Source organism: Chionomys nivalis, chromosome 6 (genome assembly GCF_950005125.1).
Source record: "Chionomys nivalis chromosome 6, mChiNiv1.1, whole genome shotgun sequence".
Taxonomy (NCBI): domain Eukaryota; kingdom Metazoa; phylum Chordata; class Mammalia; order Rodentia; family Cricetidae; genus Chionomys; species Chionomys nivalis.
In genome coordinates this window covers 21,844,323-21,858,682 of record NC_080091.1, presented here as the reverse complement: position 1 = coordinate 21,858,682, position 14,360 = coordinate 21,844,323, and the positions used below count along the sequence as shown (strand labels likewise).

Below are 14,360 nucleotides of genomic sequence, written 5' to 3'. Positions count from 1 at the left end.
TGGAGGACGTCCGTGAGCGGAGGGTTTGCGCTGAGGTTGAAACGCCTGACTGATGGCGCTCAGCAATTGGCGGGAGGGGAGGCGTTAACTTGAGGGAGGAGAAACGGACCCTGAGCGACAGCACCCGTTGCCCCACCGAGACTCTATCCTCCCCCAAGGCTAAACAAGGGAGGCTAAGAGACCTTACGTTGCGTAAAGCCCGCTCGACCCGGAAACAAACCTTTTAAAAACCCATTCTCCCAGGGGCGGGAGGAATCGACGTGTCCGGAACTACGGACAGCTTCACCGTTGCTAGGCGACAAGGCAGGCGCACCTGAGCGCTCCCGCGACCAAAGCCCAGTGGAGTTGCATCCCTACCCTGGAGGCAGGTCAGCTTGGCCCCGAGAGTTTTTCTTTTCATCTTGGGTCCAGAACAAGGTACGGCGCTGTCGCACGTAGCCTGAACCCGGGTCGGACCTAGTCTGAACGGGCGGGTGTGGGCGACCTCCCGGGTCCCTTGTTAGTGTCGAGAGCATGTGGAGTTAAGGAGAGAGGAGTGTACTGCAGTTTGCACCGGTTTGACTTTTCCAAAGTAAAGTCAGAAAGATTTGTTTGTGGAGTGAGCCCCTTATAAAGAAGTTTGTGGTACATGGATCTAACTTTCTTTGCCTTCCGTGAACATGGGCATTTTTACTCGCTCTCTTTTTGGGAACTGGATGCGCTTTAAAACATCTTGATAAAGTTTATGCCAAACTCGTATTTTCAAGGGAGGTTGGAAGACAGAGTGTTAGTGGCTGAAACAACTCAAGAGGCTTTCATTTAAAATGAAAGTTGCTAAGGGAACAGCTGTCTTCTCCATTTGCTTTGTGTGGATTTTTGGGAAGACGTGCTGCTTTGGAGCAGACCAATGAATATGGTATTGGTCTGACTTCAGGACTTTCTGTCACAAGTGAACGAATACTGAGCGGCTTCAGGTTTGTTTTTTTGGAAGATTGCCTATTTGGAGAAAGAAATACAATGCCGTAGGGTCTAGCTTCTTGAGACTGACTATTCGTGGGTCGTTCGAATTAAGCTCTAAATGTTTGTATAAGGCGTCTCAAGTCATTGGAGCCAATTCCAGTCAGGGTCTGGTTGTTAAACTGGAAATTTCTCCTTTTAGTTTTAGCCCCCCCTCCACTATGCTTAGCATACTTCAATAATTAGCACTTAAATAAACAAAATAATAATGATGTTTTAATTTTTTCCCAAGAGGGCTGGGGAGACAGCTCAATGTTTAAGAGGACTTGCTGCACGGGACAGAGGATTTTAGTTCCTAGCGCCCACATAGAGGCTCACAAAATGTCTTAGGGTTTCTATTTCTGCGGCAAAATCTCATGACCAAAAGCTAGTGGGGGACGAAAAAGTTTGACTTAAACTTCCACACTGTAGTCTCTTCACTGAAGGGGAGTCAGGATAGGAACTGAAAACAGGGCGGGAACCTGGAGGGTATGATGAGCTGATGGAGAGACTGTGGAAGAGTGCTGTTTACTGCCTGGCTCCTTATGGCTTGTTCAACCTAATTTCTTATAGAACCCAGGACCCCCAGCCCAGGGATGGCCCCACCCATAATAGGTTCTGCTCTCCCCCCATTGACTGTAGCATGAATAATAAAAACCCAGAGACAGATATTGGGGTTCAAGTTGAAATCAGGAAAGCAAAGCAACCAACCCCTACAGAGACCTTTTACCTCTACCAAATCTTCGTACTGAAAGGGTGAGATCCTGTCTCCACAAATCCTCAGACTCCACCCTCCAGTGAGTTCCTGTCTCTTCGCCTTTATATTCCTCTTTCTGCTCAGCCATATCCTGTCTCCACTTCCCTGGTGCTGGGATTAAAAGTGTGTGTGTGACTCCCAAACACTGGGATTAAAGGTGTGAACCACTATCACCTGGGTCTGTTTCTGGTTCTGTCTTGTGTGGCCCAGGGTAGCCTTGAATTTACAGAGATCCAACTGCCTCTTTCTCCCGAGTCCTGGGATTAAAGGTGTGTGCCACCACTCCCTGGCCTGTATGGCTGACTAGTCTGGCTGCTTTGTCCTCTGATCTTCAGGCAAGCTTTATTTATTAAAACACAAATAATATACCACTATAATTAATCGCTAATTAAGAAAATGCCCTACAGGCTTGCCTACAGCCTGATGTCATGAAAATATTTTCTCAATTGAGAGTTCCTCCTAAATTATGGTTCCAGCTAGTGTCGAGCTGACATAAGACTAGCCAGTAGAGAGTCCAGTCGTATTTAGGCTTCAATAGAATGTACCAGACTTGAGTGACTCCTTGAATCACTTTGTTTTTTGGTGCTTTTCTTTTGCTCTTGAACGCTGATCTTTCTACATTGGAATGCTATATTTGTCTCTGTTGCAAGGAGAGGCAGCCCCTTTTTTGTCCCGACCACCAAGTTAGCGTACACCCGAAATAACCACACAGAAATTGTATTCATTAAAACACTACTTGGCCCATTAGCTCTAGTTTCTTATTGGCTAATTCTTTCATCTTAATTTAACCCATTTCTATTAATCTGGGTATCGCCACGTGCCAGTGGCTTACCAGCAAGATTCTAACCAGTGTCTGTCTCAGGCAGAAGATCCATGGTGTCTCTTACTCTGCCCTTCTTTCCCAGCATTCCGTTTTGTCTTCTCTGCCTAAGTTCTGCCCTATCAGGCCTAAAGCAGTTTCTTTATTCCTTAGCCAATGAAAACAACATATGAACAGAAGAACCTCCTACACCATGTCTCTGTCCACTCTTAGGTTAGCATGAAACATTAATTGCTAAAGTCAACACAGTGATCTGGTGATTGGAGGGCTTTAGTAAGGGGGTGCTGTCCTGCTCTGCAGCTAAGATGATGAGACAGCTGCATCTGTAGTGCGGTGGTGTGCTGGGGAGTTTTCATCACTTTAACGCAAACTAGACTCACCTGGGGAGAGACTCTGCTGAGAAGAATTGCTTCCAACAGATGGTCTGTGAACATCTTTCAGGCCATTTTTCTTGATTGATGATTGTCTTTTTTATGGTGAAAAGGTGTTTATTTAGAATTAGCCAGCTGGACTCAATTTAGATGACCCCAATTTTGTTGGCAACATCATAACCAGGACCACCTGAACATCTGCCTTCTCTCCATCAGGCCTTATGAGAGTGTTGACTTTGGCCACCTAAATGTCACAGAGTTTCTTCACAGCCTGTTTGCTCTGGTGCTTGTTGGCCTTGACATACACAACGAACGCAATTGTGTTGTCTTCTGTCTTCTTTAGGGCTGACTCAGTGGTCAGGGGGAATTTGATGATGGCGTAGTGGTCAAGCTTGTTTCTCCTCAATGTGCTCTTTCAAGGGTATTTGGGCTGCCTCTGGAGCTGCAGGATCTTGGGTCGCCGGAAGGTGGGTGATGTATGGATCTTGTGGCTGTGGACGCCTTTCTGTACTGCCTTCTTGGCTTTCAAGACCTTTGCTTCGTCTTTGGGAGAGGCAGCAGCTTCCTTCACTTTCAGTGTCTTCTTGGCGATAAGGTGCTGATTGTCCTAGTCAGGGTTACTATTGCTGTGATGAAACACCATGATCAAAAGCAACTTGGGGACGAGAGGGTCTATTTGACTTATGCTTCCACATCACTGTTCATTACTTAAGGAATTCAGGAACTCACAGACCAGGAACCTGGAGGCAGTAACTGATGGAGGGGTGATTTTACTGGCTTGCTCAGCCTGCTTTCTTATAACATCTAGGATCACCAGCCCAGGCATGGCCCCACCTACAATGGACTGGGTTATCTCCATCAATCACTAAGAAAATGCCCTTCAGGCTTTCCTACAGCATGAAGTTGTGGAGACATTTTCTCAGTAGATGTTCTCTCCTCTCTGTTGATTCTAGGTAGTGTCAAGTGGACATAGACTAGCCGGCACACTGATTGGTGTGACTGGTGCCATTCCTGGGTGATATGAATATGATAGGCTGTGTGAAAGGTAACTGAATAAACCAGCAAGCAGTGTTCTTTGTTTCAGTGTCTGCCTTGGCTTCCATTAATGATAGACTATGGTGTGTAAGTAGAAGATAAAGTAAACCCTTTCCTTCCCCCAAGTAGCTTTGGTCGGTATTTTATTATAAGATTTGGTGGAAGAAAGTTATCACCCAGAGTAGAAGCAGGGGAGCCATTTCTTTATCGTTGGGTTTCCTATGGTGCACACAGCTTATGAAATACTGACTGACCAGGAATGGCCCTTGCAAAGCCAAGAAAAAAAAGCTCATTTTTTTTTTTTTTTGCTTCAGCCATTGTCTTTTACCCTGAAAGAATCCATGTTTGCAGTGCTGAGGTGTTTATTTATAAGACTGTTTAGGTTCAGACTGTATCAGTAATGGAGGTTGGAGAAAGAGGAGTGTACTGAGGCGTCTGTGTATTTGAATACGTGCTTCAGGTCTCTGGTGGTCTGAATGCGAATGCCCCCAGAGACTCATGTTTGAATCATGGAACCCAGTTAGTGGAGCTATTTGTGAAGGATTAGGGATGGGTGGCCTTGCTAGAGGAGTTGTGTCATAGGGAAGGGCTTTAAAGTTTCAAAAGCCTCCAGCCATCCCCAGTGCACTCTCTGCCTCCTCTGTCTGAGGTTTGGGATGTAAGCTCTCTTCTGTTCTGCTGACATGCCTTCACTCTGCCATCAGAGACTCCTACCCTCTGGAGCCATAAACCCAATTAAACACTTTCTTTTATAGGTTATCTAGATTGTAACTAATACAAAGTCTGTGTTCATATATGGTTTTTATGACTTGTAATAACTTTATTTGTCTAGGTTATGTTGCTATAATATAATGAATCTGTAAGCAAACCATTTTTTCATAATTTTGGTGGCACTGCATTCTATCTTCAGGTTATTTGTATGGGCTTTTCTTTTTTTTCTTAGTTCTTGGTATTAAACATCCTTTGTAAGTTAATTCTCATTGCTGTGGAAGGAGAGGAAAAATGTTCCTAGAATTGGCTGCTATGCTAGGCCCTAACCTGTATGTCTGAAACGGAGTCACTTACACAAAATCGCATAATCTAGCTGAAACTTCAAGGAAGCCAGTAAATTCCCCCAGAAGAATTGAAAAGAGATTTTACCCAAGAGCATATAATGAAGTAGACCCATTTAACTCCTGTCAACCTTTCTGAACAAATAACACCAAAAAAAAAAAAAAATCCCCAAACCTTATGATAGCCAGTCAGCTTTAAAAAATTATTTCTTTTATTTTTGTGGATTATAATAACATCATTTCCCCCTTTTCTTCTCTCCCTCCAAGCCTTCCTATATACCCCTCCTTGCTCACTCTTATTTTCTATCCTGCTTTCTGTTCCTACCTTAGAAGCCCATTACTCTGTCATTGCTCAGTGGGGACCCTCATTCCATTATGTAGGATAGATTCTTGAATTACAAATAAAGCCCAATTTAACCTGTAACTAAATTGCTGTAAAATTGGCTGACATCTTTACCCTCCACGTCAGCGTGTCAGTTCTTCACATCCCAGAGCTCTTTTTCTCCCTTAGCCTCCTTTCCTTGCCTGAGCCCAGTTCTTCTCACGGCTGCCCATTTCAGACTCTGTTTTTGACTTAATTCTTTTTCTTATTTTTTTCCTCATGTATATGTGTATGTGGTGTGTATGCATGTTTGCATATGTTGAGTACCATGTGTCTGCTGACACTTGTGTGTGTGTGTGTATGGGTGAAGAAGTATATGCAGTCAGAGGCCCAAGGTTGACTTTAGGAGTGTCGTCTTTGATCTCTTCCCACCTTCTTCATTTAGGCAGGGTCTCCCACTGAGCCCTCACTCACCCATTCACTAGAGAGCCAGCTTGCTTCTGGGATCTCCTGCAGCTTCTTTCTATGGCTGGAAATCCGGGTGGCCACCATGCCCTCCTGGAGTTTCTGTGGGTTCAGATTCCTGTCTGTATGTGTATGTAGCAAATGCTTTAACCACTGAGCCACCTGCCAGCCCTGGCCTAATGTTTTAAAATAATGAGCATGACTATATCTGTTTTGATATATATATATATATATATATATACATACATACATACATATACATATATATAACATATATATATTTCTAAGAAAATAATAACTTCTTATTTATATATCAGTATTTTACATGAAAAATCAATTGAGTGGTATAAATTATTTTAACAATGTTTTCTGTTAGGTGGAAAGAAGAAGTATGAACTGATTTATTATTAATAATTTGTGTGACTTTTTATAACTACAAAATATATCCACATGTACAAGAGTAAGCATGAGCACATTTTACCCACGAGGCATCCTAGACTCACAAGATCTTTTATAGTATAAACTTATCCTCATACTGATTTTATTTGTAGTGTATGTGAAACTGGTATACATTTTAGTTTTTTTAATGAAAAATCAAGCTTTTAAGTCTTTTGTTCTGTTCTGTTTGTTTGTTTGTGAGAAGATCTCAAATTTGAATTTCCTCTCTAGGTCAGGATGGCCTTGAACTCCCAGCACCCCTTTCCATAGCCTCCTGAGCAAGGGCTACAGGTCTGAGACTCTGTACTCAGCTGGGCTGTTGAGCTTTTCTATGATAATTTTCTATAATCTGATTTCTTTTTACTAAAAGTAGCTGAGTGATAGACATTGACAGCAAGCAGCCCTTGCTGTTGGCCTAATTAGCTACATTTTTACAAATCTGTACTTTGCTGCCGAAGCCATGTATAACACAGGCATGATAACAGCCATAATAGCTGTGTCGGGTGGTAGAGCATGAATAAAAATAGAATCGTTTAGAAAGAAAGGTTAGCATTTGTAACATAAATCAGAAACTCATTATTACAAATATTTTTAAATGAAAGCGTATACAGGCCTAAATAATGACTTAGCTAAAAGAAAGATTGTTATATCCTTTTTTAAACACAAGAATAGTGTGATTAATCTTGGAAACCCTTTGGTTTAGATTTCATGCAGAACATTTTTAAAAGTAGAAAGTCTTTCTAAAATGGATGTGTATCATTTTAAGAACAATTATCACATTTATTTCAGCATGTCTGAAGCATAGTTAAACCTCAGATCAAACATAATAGTCAAGGCAAAAAAAAGCCCTTATAACTGAATTTAAAATTATAATCACACTGAGAACTACTTTATTGCTATTTCATATGTACACACAGTTTATACACACCTCATAGCACACGTGTACAGATACACACACCCACACTCTCACTCAAGAACACATTTGCACGTCCTGCCGTGTAGACTGTGCTGACTTCTGTGTCCTTCCAGCTCTGCTGAATCTGTCGCTGAAGCAGCTTAACTAGAGATCTGACCAGCATTTTCAGGGGTGCTCAAGTACGGAACATTTAGCACGACCAGAAGTGTAGTCATGTGATCTTCACGTCATCAGTCAGGTTGCTGTTAGCGGAGTTAGTAGCTAGGTCATCTGTTTTATTAAAAAGTTTACTACATTTGTATTTACTGCATGTAGCATGTGTGTGCACACATGTGAATGCATATGGATACAGGTGTGTCGCAGCATGCACACGGAGGTCAGAGGATAATTTGTAGGAGTTGGTTTTACTGCTTCCACGATGTGGGTCTCAGGGATCCAACACAGGTTGTCATGTTTGGGGAAAGTGCTTCCACCCACCAAGGTGTCAGTCTTCCCACCTTCTTTTTAAAATTTTATGTGAGACACGAGAAAACAACCCCCCAGAACTCTTTTTGACAATTACATTTTTTCCCTGGGCATATCTGCTCTCTAATCTTGAAATTTTTTTCATTTAATTGGAAGAAGTAAAAATTAATTAGTTCTTATTATACTTAGCCATGTGACCTTGAATGCCCTTCTTGGTCTCTGTAAGCCTTAGTTTGTACTTGGTATGATAAAACAGAATGACCATTATTAAGTCTGGAAACAAAATGGAGCATGTTCTTCCATAGATACCCACTCAAATCAAGTTTGTAGATGATATATCTAAGTTCTGCTTCTAAGAGTAGAACTCTAAAGTAACTTATATATCCAGAATTAATACAGAAGACTGGCCACCTTTAATTCCAGCACTCAAGAGGCTGACAAAGTTGGAAGCCAGCCAGGGCTACATAGTGATATTCTGTCTCAAAAAAATAACAAAAAATATGTAAGGAATGAACGGACTACAGAATGTATGTTCATGTGGATAAGTATTAAAAATGTGACACTGAATGAAAAAACTGCATTATATATAAGGTGGGGGCCACGGTAGGTATTTAGGTCAGAAGACCATTGTCTTCAGAAGAGACTAACACCCCCTCCCAGGAGCAACTCATCTCAGACTGGATTAGTCCCTGTGACATTGCTGAGTTGTACAGGAGACCTACTGTGTTTTGGTTCTAGTGCATGCATGTGTTTGTGCTATAATCCACAGAGACAGCCCTAAATGTTATCATGTAGGATGTCCTAAGAGATCAGACCCATAGGCTCTAAAATCTCAGAGCATAATTCTGAAAAAAGTAACAATAGTAGTTACTCTAAGACTTACATTTTTAGGAGAATTGTTTGAGAAGCATAAAGATGCGACAAAACCCTATTAGCCAGGTTTCACAATGATGGCCTACATATTTTCACAAACTTAAACTCCCAGATGGTCTAAGACAGTCATGTAGATATGACACTGGTAAGCGGAGAAGTTAATTCATAAATAGCCCAGAATCTGAAAGGTGTAACTGCATCACTGTGTGTAATGCTATCTGGCTTTGTGCCACAGTCGTCTGAAACCCAACACATTTGATAAAATCATTGGGAAGAATCACAAGGGACTGTTGAGCTGCTTCAGCAGGCAGAGACACTGGCTGTATGGACCTCGTGACCTGAGTTTGATCCCTGTGGAAGGAGAGAACTGACTGCAGAGTTGTCCTCTGACGCCCTTATGTGCATTGATATTCAGACACTCGGAGCTCTGTCTTCTGTCGCCCAGAACACATCCTCACTGCATCTGCAGCCACTAAGGAACCAACGCCTTGGCAAACATCACCTTTCGTAGTGCAGATGCATGAAGGAGATGTTGCTTTATTTTTGGGGGAGGTTTCAGCATTCGCATACACATACAAATCTTGCATTCTTTTTTTTGTAATCAAATTTGCAAAATGTGTGTTGGATGAGTTAGAACTCTTTCGAAAAGTTTTTCAACCATTTTGTCTTTACGCTATTGGGATTTATATAAAGATGAGCTACATCGTGTGGCAGATGGTAGAAATATAATGCTAGCCTGGTAGTAGTGTGGTATATAATATGGTTGCAAAAAGTGACTCCAATTCATTTATAAAGCAAATGTTGGCCAGCCATTTGGGGCATCAAGCATTGTTATTAAGGATGAAGTGTTGAGGGAGCAGAGAGAGTTCATTGTTCTTCATGGAAATTGCAGTCTGTGGAAAGTGAAGATAGTCTTAGTTTAAATACATCATTACAAAGGTTAAACACCCTGAGGGATTTCAAATTGTAACATAATGGTAACATAAAGATCTACACATTATGGTATTGGTAAACTGCTTTTGCAAATTGATAGCTCTTAGATTTTCTTCAGTTTATTTTATTTTAATAACTTGACATTGTTGTACCTAGCAGGTACTAGTTATTTAAGTCTCATGCCATCTGAAGAATATTTGAATTAACCTTTACTAAGGTTTTACCTTACAACAGTGGAAAAAAATTGTCCAGATAAATTGCTGTTGTGGCAATCTTAACCCTTAAGTACATAACCTTGGGTATAACCCTCCCCACAGTAGGAATTGTAGATTTCAAGACTTAGGTTTCCACGATTTCAATGAGGAGTTTAATCTTTTCAGATTGTGATTTGGGGGAGTTTAGACTTTAGTGATTTTGACCCTTTGAGATCTCAATAGTTGAGACTGTAGCATTTGAATTGCCTTTGGAATTATGATTTGTATTGCTTCCACACGTGCCCGTGGCTGTTATTGTTAAGGCGTATACCACATATCTCACCAAACACTGTCACCTGATCCTAGACTCTCAGCCTCCAATGCTATGAGCTAAAGCTAGCTCTGTATGAAGTACCCCAGCTCAGGTGATTTGTTATAGCGACACTGTAGACTAAGACTCTAGCACTGATCTAACTCAGGATCTCACACACATCTTGCAAACTAGTAAGAAAGAGGAGAAGAATGATCCATTGCGAATCGAGGATGTCGGTTGTTGATGGTTGACAGGAAAAAGTTACTGGGGTCTTCAAGATATTGTTTATCTGTTTCTTTAAGATGCGAGCTGGCTTCGAACTCACAGAAATCTGCCTGCCTCTGCCTCCCAAGTGCCAGGATTAGAGGCATGTGCCACCCTGCCTGGCTTTTATTTTATTTATTTATTTATTTATTTATTTATTTAAAGAGCACTCATGTTTGGTCTCTAGACTGTCTAGTCTCTGGTTCTTGGTTACCTAAGCAGTATGGGATATGAATTCCTTTTCATGGAGTGGGCCTTAAGTCAGCGCAGACATTGGTTGGCTACTCCGCAAAGTTCTGTGCCGCCATTGCCCTAGCATGTTTTGCAGTCAGGGCTGTTGTCCACATTTCTCTTTTGGTAGCCAGCAGAGTACCTTCCTACACCAAAGAGATTAGAATGTAAGGGTGAAGGCTCCCTGTAGACCACTAGCTTGACTTCATACCCAATGAATTGTGTGGATGTTGTCCTTTACAGTGCCCCCCCCTACACACACACTCTGCACCATCTGTTGTGGAGAACAACCCAGCAACCCATGTCTTAGTTCCAAACTGGGTTGCTTGAGGATTTCCATGGGACCTCTTTGGTTAATACTCAATTGAATACAACCCAATCCTATCACTGGAAATTTCACCTGGGATCAGGAGATGGCTGTTGAGACTCTATATGCCCCATTACCAGGAAGTTTTCATTGCACCAGGTTTCCACACCCCCACTCTACCTCCCAGTTCTAACAGTCTCTTCCCACACTCTCTTCCTTCACCTCATCACACTCACCTCACTCCTCCTTCTCATCCCTACCTGTCCAAAGTCTGCCCTTAAAGTCTATTCTATTTGCCCCTCCTAGAGAGATGCATGTGTCCTCCTGAGACCCCTCTTCTTTACCTGACCTCGCCAGATCTATGGATTATATCTTGGTTTTCATTTACTTAACTGCTAATATTCACTTATAACTGAATTCATACCTTTTTTATTTTCTGGGTTTGAGTTACCTCATTCAAGATGATTTTTTTTTCTAGTTCCATCCATTTTCCTACAAATTCATGGTGCCATTTTTTTAAACAATCATTGAATAATACTCCATTGGCTCTTTATAAAATCAGGTGTCCGTATGTGTTTGGATTATGTCTGGGTCTTCACTTTGATTCCATTGATGAATGTGTCTGCTTTTGCACCAATACCATGCAGTTTTTATTGCTATAGCTTTGTAGTACAACTTGAAATCAGGGATGGTGAGACCTCCAGCAGTTCTTTTTATTGTTTTAACTATCCTGTTTTTTTCCATATAAAGTTGAGAATTATTATTTCAAGGTCTGTGAAGAATTGTGTTGGAATTTTGATGGGGATTTCATTGAATCTGTAGATTGCTTTTGATTGAATGTCCATTTCTACTATGTTAATCCTGTCGATTCATGAGCATGGGAAATCTTTACATCTTCTGATATCATGTTCAATTTCTTTTTTCAAAGGCTTGAAGTTTTTACCATACAAATCTTTCACCTGCTTGGTTAGAGCTCTCCAAGATATTTTATTTATTTGAGGCTATTATGAAAGGTATTGTTTCCTTGATTTCTTTCTTAGTCCTTTTGTTATTTGTATATAGAAGGGTTACTGATGTTTTTGAGTTAATTTTGTATCCAGCCACTTCACTGAAAGTATTTATCAGCCATAGGAGGCCCCTGGTGGAATTTTTGGGGTCAGTTATATATACTATCGTATCATCTGCAAATAATGGTACCTTGATTTCTTCCTTTCCAAATTGTTTTCTTTTGATCCCCTTCAGTTGTCTTATTGCTCTAGCTAGAACTTCAAGTACTGCCGTGGGACGATGGTCTTTTATCCTGTCACTTGTATTATTTCTAATAAAACGCTGATTGGCCAGTAGCCAGGCAGGAAGTAGAGACAGGGCGATGAGAATAGGAGAATTCTGGGAAGAGGAAAGACTCAGTCTGCAGCTGTCACCCAGACAGAGAGGAAGCAAGATGTGACTAACACATGGCTAACACAGACAAGAATAATGGGCTAATAGTAAGTTATAGGAGTTAATAAGAAGCCTGAGCTAATAGGTCAATTAGTTTATGATTAATGTAGACCTTTGTGTGTTTCCTTGGGACTGAAAGGCTGCAGGACTGGGTGGGACAGAAACCTCAATCAATAAGGTACTATATTGAATAGATATGAAGAGAGTTGACAGCCTTGTATTGTTTCTGATTTTAGTGAAATTGCCTTGAGTTTCTCTCCATTTAATTTAATGTTGACTATAGGCTTGCTGTAAATTGCCTTTATTATTTAGGTATGTCCTTTGTATACCTAATCGTTCTAGGACTTTTATTCTTAGGGGTGCTGGATTTTATCAAAGACCTTTTCTATATCTAGTGAGATGATTATGTTCTTTTTTTCTTTCAGTTTGTATGGTGGATTATATTTACTGTGGTTTAGCTGGGGAAGGGCTTCTGGAGCTGGGGGCTGGGATATAGTGATGAATGGGGAAAGATAGGTTTGGGGGATAGTCTGTGGGATCCACAGATGTGGGCTGGGTAAGGGAGTCTGAAGCTGGTGTCTGTTGCAGTGCTAGGGATGAGACCGAGATATTGGGCCAGGTGAAACACAGGGAGGAGGTCTGTGGGCAACCCACCTGGTTTTCTGGAAGGTGTGGCCACATTTAATTTTTTTTGTTGGGGAGGGGGTTTGAAAGAGGGTTTCTCTGTGTAGCTCAGGCTGTCCTGGAACTAGCTCTGTAGGACAGATTGGCCTTGAACTCAGATCCACCTGCTTCTGCCTACTGAGTGCTGGGGTTAAAGGCATGCACCACCACTGAAAGCCTTTAATTTGGTTTTATTTGATGATGCTGGTTTTTAAGATTTATTTGTTTATTTTGTATACAGTGTTTTGTCTGCATGTATGCCTGCAGATCAGAAGACAGCACCAGATCTCATTATAGATGATTGTGAGCCACCTTGTGGTTGCTGGGAATTGAACACAGGACCTCTGGAAGAATAGTCAGTGCTCTTAACCTCTGAGCTATCTCTCCAGGCCCTTGATGCTTCTTGTGATGTGATTAAATTCATATTATATATTTTTGTCAGTAATATTTGCATAAGTGGTTTTGTGGTCTTATCAGGATTTCTAAAAAAATTGTCATCCTTTGTTATATTAATTTCAATTGGTTAAAGCATTGTTCATCAAATTTCTTCCATATAAAATTGTAATTTTTCCCTATAAAACAAAGATATAATCAGTGGGAAAATATTTTAAGGTCGATTAATGCCATACTTCTCACAAAAATTTTACCTACTCATGGATATAAGACAAAATAAGTGTTTTAACACCCATTGATGATTTTTGCTTCAGTCAGTTCTTACTATAGGTATGAGGTGATTTTCAGAGTTCATTTCTTAGGTTGCTTCCTCTTCTCACTGCCTTCCTGCCTGCCTCCCTTGCTCTTTCACTTTCTTCTTGTGTTTCTTTCATTTGTCTGTCTGCCTATCTAATCTTCACTATGTATTTCATAGGATCTAATGGATTCTTATTTAGTGAATTACAGTAATAGATTGTTTAAAGATTTGTCTGCCTGCTTGCCTGCCTCCCTCCCTCACTCCCTCTTTCCTTCCTCTTTTTTTACCTTCCTTCCTTTTTTTTTTTCCTGTGCTGGCAATTGAATTTAGGGCTTCATACAAGCTAGGACAGGGCTCACCTCTGAGCTATATATACCTAGTGTGTATTTGTCTTTCTTTCAGTGAGAGTTCAATAATTTCTTTCTCATTTGAGACCAACTAAGAGGGAGTTTGCTAGCCATAACAATAGAAAATCTGTTATTTAGCACTCTTGGTTTTTGGGAACAGAGTTCAGACATGCTTTGGTGTGGGAAACTGAACTGCAGGGTGTGATTGCAGTGAGGAAGACAAATCTCAGCCACCGTCAGGTCTCGGGTGAGCCAGGAAAGCCAACTGGAGAAATTGGCAGTTGTGTGAGCCCTGAGATAGAATGATAAGCTGTTCTTGAATTTCAGAAAATTATGTTTGCGTCTGGGTTCCCTGATTGAACTACCTTAGAAGTTCACAGACCCTATTTTAGGTCTGTAAAGTAACAGCCTCTTTGAAAACTTTTTTCCTTATCCTGGTCTTCCTGTGTGGTATAACTATTGCTCCTTAGGGAGGCAGAGTCAGAAAG

General features: G+C 41.1%; 1 protein-coding gene across 2 annotated transcripts in view; it reads left to right on the top strand.

The window, feature by feature from the left end:
• The first annotated feature begins 238 nt into the window (after nucleotides 1–238).
• The window catches only part of Wdpcp (WD repeat containing planar cell polarity effector), a 286,163-nt gene continuing 272,041 nt past the window's right edge, over nucleotides 239–14,360 (top strand). The window contains exon 1 of one of the 2 annotated variants that reach the window (XM_057771862.1): nucleotides 239–368. The gene's annotated coding sequence lies outside the window, so the exon portion shown is untranslated. Of the gene's footprint in view, nucleotides 418–14,360 lie in introns of both variants that reach the window. The other variant, XM_057771861.1, reaches the window with a different exon arrangement.